A 7,707-nucleotide genomic window follows, 5' to 3' on the forward strand; every position below is an offset into this window, starting at 1 on the left:
TCCCTTTCTCCCTCTTTCTCTCCCTCTCTCCCTCCCTCCCTCTCTGTCTCTCTCTATCTCTCTCTCTCTGAGATGGGGTTTCTCTTTGTAGCCCTGTCCTAGAACTTGGTCTGTAGACCAGGCTGGCCTTGAACTTAAGAGAACCAACCACCTGCTTCTGCCTCCTCCCAAGTGCTGGGATTAAAGGCGTGCACCCACCACTGCCCAGGTGGAAACCCTGTATTTCAATTTCACAAAATGTCCCATGGGATAAATTCACTAGTATTGTATCTCCAAAGTGCTACATCTCACGAATCATAGCTTTTGGTAAGACATGCAGGCCTGGTGTGACATTTGTGGAAGCCATACCTGCCCCATAATACCATCAGCCTCCTTTTGGACATGGCCTTGAGAAACAGCATATTGCCTCAGTGGTCTGAAGTACAGGGGACTTCACCCGACATTCTATCTCCATGTTAAGGGCTGATCTATGTGAGAAAGATGTCCGTCACTTTTGTGGATATCTGGTCAAGCCAATGCTAGCAGCCACAAGTGTCACATGATTCAGGGTTTGCAGCCATGCTTTTTCTTCCAACTCTAGCTTTCCACCACATATCTGAATAGCCTCTTCTGATGAGGTTCTACGTGCATGGAGATTGTTCCACATGAGACACTATGGTGACCATGGTACCTTGCAAAAGAACCCAACGTCCACCTTCATGTTTTCTTCCCACGGACCCAGCATCCTAATGAGACACAGGCATCAGTAGTAGATGAGGGATGAACCACACTAGTTTAGTTGAGGATTAGGACATTCTCCTATCTCTGTGTTAAGGGCTGATCCATGCGAAGATTATGTTAGAGGGGTGTCCTGGAAGTGAGGATGTGGGTTAGGTTAACCTTATCTAACACTTTGGTGCCTCTCTTCTCCCTTCCTTGTGTCCTTCAGTCTACCGCCCACAGGCCTATCAGCTAGTACAGTCTCAGTTATCCACTGCTCCACTTGCTTTTTGCCCAGGCTGAAGTTATGGAAGGTCAACACATAATCCATGTCACTTCTAGTCCATGAAGCACCACATGTGGTGTGCATGTAAGCAAGTACACTGGGCAGTGTGCTCCACTCCCAACACCTTTCCTCTTCTGGGTTCCTTCTACATACTATGTCTCCACCATAGAATCCAATGGCTTTTGCTGTATTGCTTGACTACATTAGTGTCTGTCCTGGTCATTGGCCCTTCTGTGCCATCTTTACTGCCCCATACACATCCAGCCCTTTGCCTCTGGATCTGTGACTATAGCCCAGATGTTCACACACTCCCAAGTGTGAACTTGGATGATCTAAGTGTGAACTGGTAGGTGATCTAAGGTGTTCTCTTCATCTTTACCAGCATTCCTGCTGCTGTGTGTTGGCCACACTGGCTTCCCTTCCAGGCTACCTGTAAGCTGATCAGCTCTTTGAAGCAGTGCTGCAGTCAAAGTGGAAGAGCACTTACAAGGGAAGATACCCAGCAGACAGTAAGAACCAGGCCTGCTTCCAAACCTTCCACAGGCGCTTTCTGCTGTGTTGCTCTTACTGTCCCCAGGGCCTAAGATATGTAGAGCAAATGCTCTACCACTGAACTGCATCATCAGCATGAGATCTGTTGCCTGTGGTTTGACAACATATACAAAATGGAGTACTATTCAGCTATTAAAAACAATAAATTCATGAAATTCTTAGGCAAATGGATGGAACTAGAAAGTGTCATCCTGAACGAGGTAACCCAGTCACAAAAGAATGCCCATGGTATGCACTCACTAATAAGCGGATGCTAGTCCAAAAGCTCAAAATAAACAATTTACAGTTCACCCAGCACAGGAAGCTCAAGGAGGAGGTCTTAAGTGAGGGTACTATGGTTCCTCTGAGAAAGGGAACATAATACTCACAGAAGCAATAAGGGAGGCAATGTGTGGAGCAGAGTCTGAAGTAAAGGCCATCCAGCAACTGCCTACCTGGGGATTCATCCTATAAACAGTCACCAAAACCCAACACTATGACATGAAGTGTGTACCGAAAGGACAATTCTTAACATCATAAGCACAACAGTAGGAAAACAATGGTGGCCAAAACCATCTTGAACAATAAAATAATTTCTGGAGGCTCACAATTTCTGATTTCAATTTGTACTCCAGAGCTATAGTAAAAAAAAGCCACATGGCATTGGCATAAATGCAGAAGAATTTGTAGTATACAGGGTAAGGATGAATATAAAGTGTTTGTTGTATTTTCCTTCTGTGGAATTAGTATTCTGGGGTGAATTTTCTATCTCTGATTTTTTATGAGATGTTGCTACTACCTGAGCTAGTTGTCAATATCTAGTATCAGACCATCTGTGCCTAGTCCTCTGATGCCTTCCAATTTGGTTCTTCATGCACAGATACTCCTCCCTTGTATTTGATATGTACTGATACTTCCTTTGATTCATTTGATTCTAAACTGTTGTGGGTTTCCACAAGTATAGAATTCTTATCACTTTTTTTCCTGAATCTTGACTTCTGTTTCAAGTTTTAGAACTCTTGACCCTATATTGGCTCGTTTCCTTGGATTAATGGCTTGTCATAAAGTCTATCATTTAAGTTCAGCAAAGGACTGTTACAAGATATACTTGCTCAGCAGAGACCTTGCCAGAACCAGTACACCTGCCCTCAGTTCCTTGAGATACAAGACCTATGTGACACCAAGAGATTTGATCTGCCACAGCACCTCTTATCCTGACTGAAATGTTGCACTAGCCCTAACATCTCTTCCCCACCATCAAGACCTCCTCCAATAGGATCAAGGGTTTAGGACTGATAAGTTCTGTGTCTGACTGGATGCCAAATCTGAAGCACAGCCTACCCTGTTTGTCTTTCTATACGTCTACTCTTGGAAGTGCACCATTTTCAGGTCCTGTAATCTCTTTCTTTTGGGGGTGTTTGTGGATTTACTGTTTACTGCTAAGGTCACCTCGACCTCTGCTGCCTTCTATCATGAACTTCCTCACTTTGTACAAGCATGTTCTCAAACTCTACTTGCAGGAGGTTACCTAGCTGAGGAAGTGGCACAGGGCTTAGGAGGATAGCAGACAGGTTAGGTATCAATCAGGCCCACCACCTGCAAAAAGAGGGCTGTGGATATGACCAGAGGCCACAGCCCAGTCTGCAGCCCCATGGCTGCTTCTAGGATTCTTTGGGGACACATTTTGGTTCTTACTCCAGTCACTCATGATAAGGAAGGAAATATTAGCACTGCCTAGGCTCTTTGTTCCTCATAAAGGAGCTAAGTCAAGCTGTTAACTGGAATGCTAGAGCAGCAGCTCTCAATCTTCCTAATGCTGCAACCCTTCAATACAGTTCCTCATGCTGTGGTGAGCCCCACCCAAAAAAATTTTGTCGATACTTCGTAACTGTAATTCTGTTGTCATGAATTGTTAGTATCTGTATCTGATATGTGACTCCTGTGAAGGCTCATATGACCACACACACACACACACACACACACACACACACACACGAATGAAAGGGGTTGCAACCCACAGGTTGAGAACCTGCTGTGCTAGAGAGCATGAAGGTAGAAGGAAGGAAAAATAGGCTGGGCAGGCTAGGCTCCATGGCCCAAGAACCACTGGTCCTGTTTGCAAAGAATGAGGTGCTGATTGGAAGTAAAGACTAAGATACCTAGTTATGGCAACAAGTGCTAGTAGAATGGCCAGTGTGAACAAGCAAACAACAGTGAGAGGAAGGTAGCTAGAGTCTACATAATCTTTAGAACAAGTCTGAAGTCATTCAGTTGATTAAGAAGGGAAGACTACTCACAACCTAGGGACTTCTTAGATGTAACCGTGGAATGAAACTTCTGGTCACTGTCAGAGAACTGACATCTAAAGGATGGTCCAGGTGCTTTTCAAATGCAAATCAATCTTCATTTACCTTTACTTTGTGTGTGTCAAGTCTCCCCCCCACCCAAGTCATTTTAATGGCACATGGAGAGTGGTATTCTCCTTATGCCAAAGGCCTGTGGTTACGATGGGCCAACCACAAGGAAAATTAAAGAGTGAGGCTTGTGCCTTCCAAGAAATTGGTACATATCTACTTATGTGCCAGGCACTGCTGTTCCCACATCACGTGCCAACTCATTAGTCCTCCCCAAGGTCCTCAGAGGCAGGTGTTTGCATGCTACAAGAGCATAATTGATAGCAAGTATTGCACTGTACGGAACACCATTTGCTCTGAGCTGCAACTCTGCTCTGCTTGCACATCATAGTCTATTAATGGCCAATACTGATTTGCTTTAGAGTAACTGAAACTACCCATGCTCTGGGACCCATGTCATGGGATTAAGTGTACAGTGTACTGGTGGGCCCTCTGGAAACTGTTATGAGACATTGAACTTCAAAATACTGTAGCTATGAGGTAGATTAGGTCTACACTTGAGCCCTACACAGGCTTCAGAGAGCCCTATATAACCCAAACACTATTGTGTCTTCTAGAAACCAGTTGCGAAGCAGTAGTAGCTAGCCAGTGTAGATCCATTAAGAGGACAGTTTGATCATTTTTATTGTATTTCTTCCCTTGTTTGGGGAATAACCATGTCAATGGAAGGAAAGTTCCAATTCCCAGCTCTTCCCCCACAAGAGTGCCAAATGTTGAGCTTAAGAAATGGGCAGCTAGCCGGGCGTGGTGGCGCACGCCTGTAATCCCAGCACTTGGGAGGCAGAGGCAGGTGGATTTCTGGAGTTCGAGGCCAGCCTGGACTACAGAGTGAATTCCAGGACAGCCAGGACTACACAGAGAAACCCTGTCTCAAGAAACCAAAAAAAAAAAAAAAAAAAAAAAAAAAAAAAAAAGAAAGAAAGAAAGAAAGAAAGAAAGAAAGAAAGAAAGAAAGAAAGAAAGAAAGAAAGAAAGAAAGAAAGAAAGAAAGAAAGAAAGAGGCAGCTGAAGTACTCTGCAAGGAGTGATTTGACTCCTGGGTTTGGAAGTGAGGCCCCCAATTTCTCTCTAGCAACTGAGCAGGCAGGTAGAGCCAGGAGCACAGGAAAAACAGGAGTGGCAGAGCAGCTGGGACAGGGTCTGTCTGGGCTCCACCTGCACCCACGAGTTGTGCAGAGCCACAGCACTCTGTGCTAGGGAAGAGCCGGTTACCCAGGGGTGCTTGGCCCATAGAAGGGACAAGCACCAGCCAGAGACAGCAGGACCAACTAACACCAGAGATAACCAGATGAAAGGCAAACACAGGAACATTACCAACAGAAATCAAGGCAACACGGCACCATCTGAACCCAATTATCCCACAACAGCAAGTCCTGGATAGCCCAACACAACGGAAAAAGCAAGACTTGAATTTAAAATCACAGTTCATGATGCTGTGGCTTCAAGAAGGGCATAAATAACTCCTTTAAAGGAATACAGGAGAACACAGTTAAACAGGTAGAAGCCCTTAAAGAATTACAGGAAAGCACAACCAAATAGGTGAAGGAATTGAACAAAACCATCTGGGAACTAAAAATGGAGGTAGAAAAAAAATAAATCACAAAGGGAAACAACTCTGGACATAGAAAACCTAGGAAAGATGTCAGGAGTCATGGCTGCAAGCATCAACAACAGAATACAAGAAATAAAAGAGAGAATCTCAGATACAGACGATACCATAGAAAGCAATGACAAAACAGTCAAGGAAAATGCAAAATGCAAAAAGCTAACCCAAAACATCCAGGAAATTCAGGACACAATGAGAAGTTCAAACCTAAGAATTATAGGAATAGGAGATAGAAGATTTCCAACATAAAGGGCCAGTAAATGTCTTCAACAAAATTATAGAAAACTTCCCTAACCTAAAGAGATGCCCATGAACATACAAGAAGCCTAAAGAACTCCAAATAGATTGGACCAGAAAAGAAACTTCTGTCACATAAATAAAACACCAAATGCACTAAACAAACAATATTAAATAAAAGCAGTAAGGGAAAAAGATCAAGTAACATATAAAGGCAGACCCATCAGAATTACACCAGACTTCTCACCAGAGGCTATGAAAGCCAGAAGATCCTGGGCAGGGAACACAAATGCCAACCCAGGGTACAATACCCAGCAAAACTCTCAATTACCATTGTAGTGGCTATTCTTGGTTGTCAACTTGACTATATCTGGAATGAACTATAATCCTGAATTGGAAGGCTCACCTATGATCCTAATCTGGAGGCTCAGAGATATAAGTTTCTGACCTGGATCTTGGCATGGAGATCTTGAAGCATAGTGGCTATGAATTCCAGAAGATTAAGACAAGGAGATCTCTGAGTCCAAGATCATCTGGGATTAAAGGTGCGGGTGGTACACACCTTTAATCTGGGCCACACCCTCTGCTGGAGACCTACAGCCTTTAATCTGGGCTACACCCTCTTCTGGAGACCTATATAAGGACATTGGAAGAAGGAAGACTCACTCTTCCTTGCCTGCTTGCCTCGTGGGACTGAGCAACAGCTAGATCCTTGGACTTCCATCCACAGCTGCTGCTGACCATTGTTGGGGAGTTGGACTACAGACTGTAAGTCATCGACAAATTCCCTAACTATATAGAGACTGCCCATACGTTCTGTGACTCTAGAGAATTCAGACTAATACAACCGTAGATGGAGAAACTAAGGTATTCCATGACAAAAACAAACTTCCACAATATCTTTCTACAAATCCAGCCCTTCAAAGGATAATGAATGGAAAACACCAACAAAAGGAGGGAAACTACACACTAGAAAAAGCAAAAAATGAATCGCTTAACAAACCAAAAAGAAGAGAGCCACACAAACATAACTCCACCTCTAATAACAAAAATAATAGGAAGCAACAATTACTTCTCCTTAATATCTCTTAATACAAAATATCAATGGACTCAATTCTCCAATAAAAAGACATAGACTAACAGACTGGATACATAAGCAGGATCCAACATTTTGCTGCATACAGGAAACTCACCTTAGGCAATATATATGTATGTATGTATGTATGTATGTATGTATGTGTGTGTGTGTATATATATATATATATATATATATATATATATATATATATATATATATATATAAAATAGAGTTTATTTAGGGCAGAGGATGGGAGTTAGAGAGGCATAGAGAAAGAGAAAGAGAGTGGAGGGGGAAGGGGAGGAGAGTCCAAGAGGGGCAGAGAGGTGAGAGTGCCAAGAGGCAAGAGCAATGAGAGAGAGCAATAAGAGGGGAAAACAATTTTCCAAGCAAATGGTCCCAAGAAACAAGCTGGTGTAGCCACTCTAACATCAAATAAAATTGACTTTCAACCTAAAGTAATCAAAAAAGATAAGGAAGGTCACTTCATACTCAAAGGAAAAATCTACCAAGAACTCTCAATTCTGAACATCTATGCTCCAAATACAAGAGCACCCTCATTCATAAAAGAAACTTTACTAAAGTTCAAAGCAAACATTGTACCTCACACAATAATAGTGGGAGACTTCAATACCCCACTCTCATCAACAGACAGATCAGGGAAACACAAACTAAACAGAGACACAGTGAAACTACCAGAAGTTATGAACCAAATAGATTTAACAGATATCTATAGAACATTTTATCCTAAAACAAAAGAATATACCTTCTTCTCAGCACCTCATGGTACCTTCTCCAAAATTGAACATATACTCGATCACAAAACAGACCTCAGCAGATATAAGATTGAAATATG

The sequence above is a fragment of the Apodemus sylvaticus genome, chromosome 17 (genome assembly GCF_947179515.1).
Source record: "Apodemus sylvaticus chromosome 17, mApoSyl1.1, whole genome shotgun sequence".
NCBI lineage: Eukaryota > Metazoa > Chordata > Mammalia > Rodentia > Muridae > Apodemus > Apodemus sylvaticus.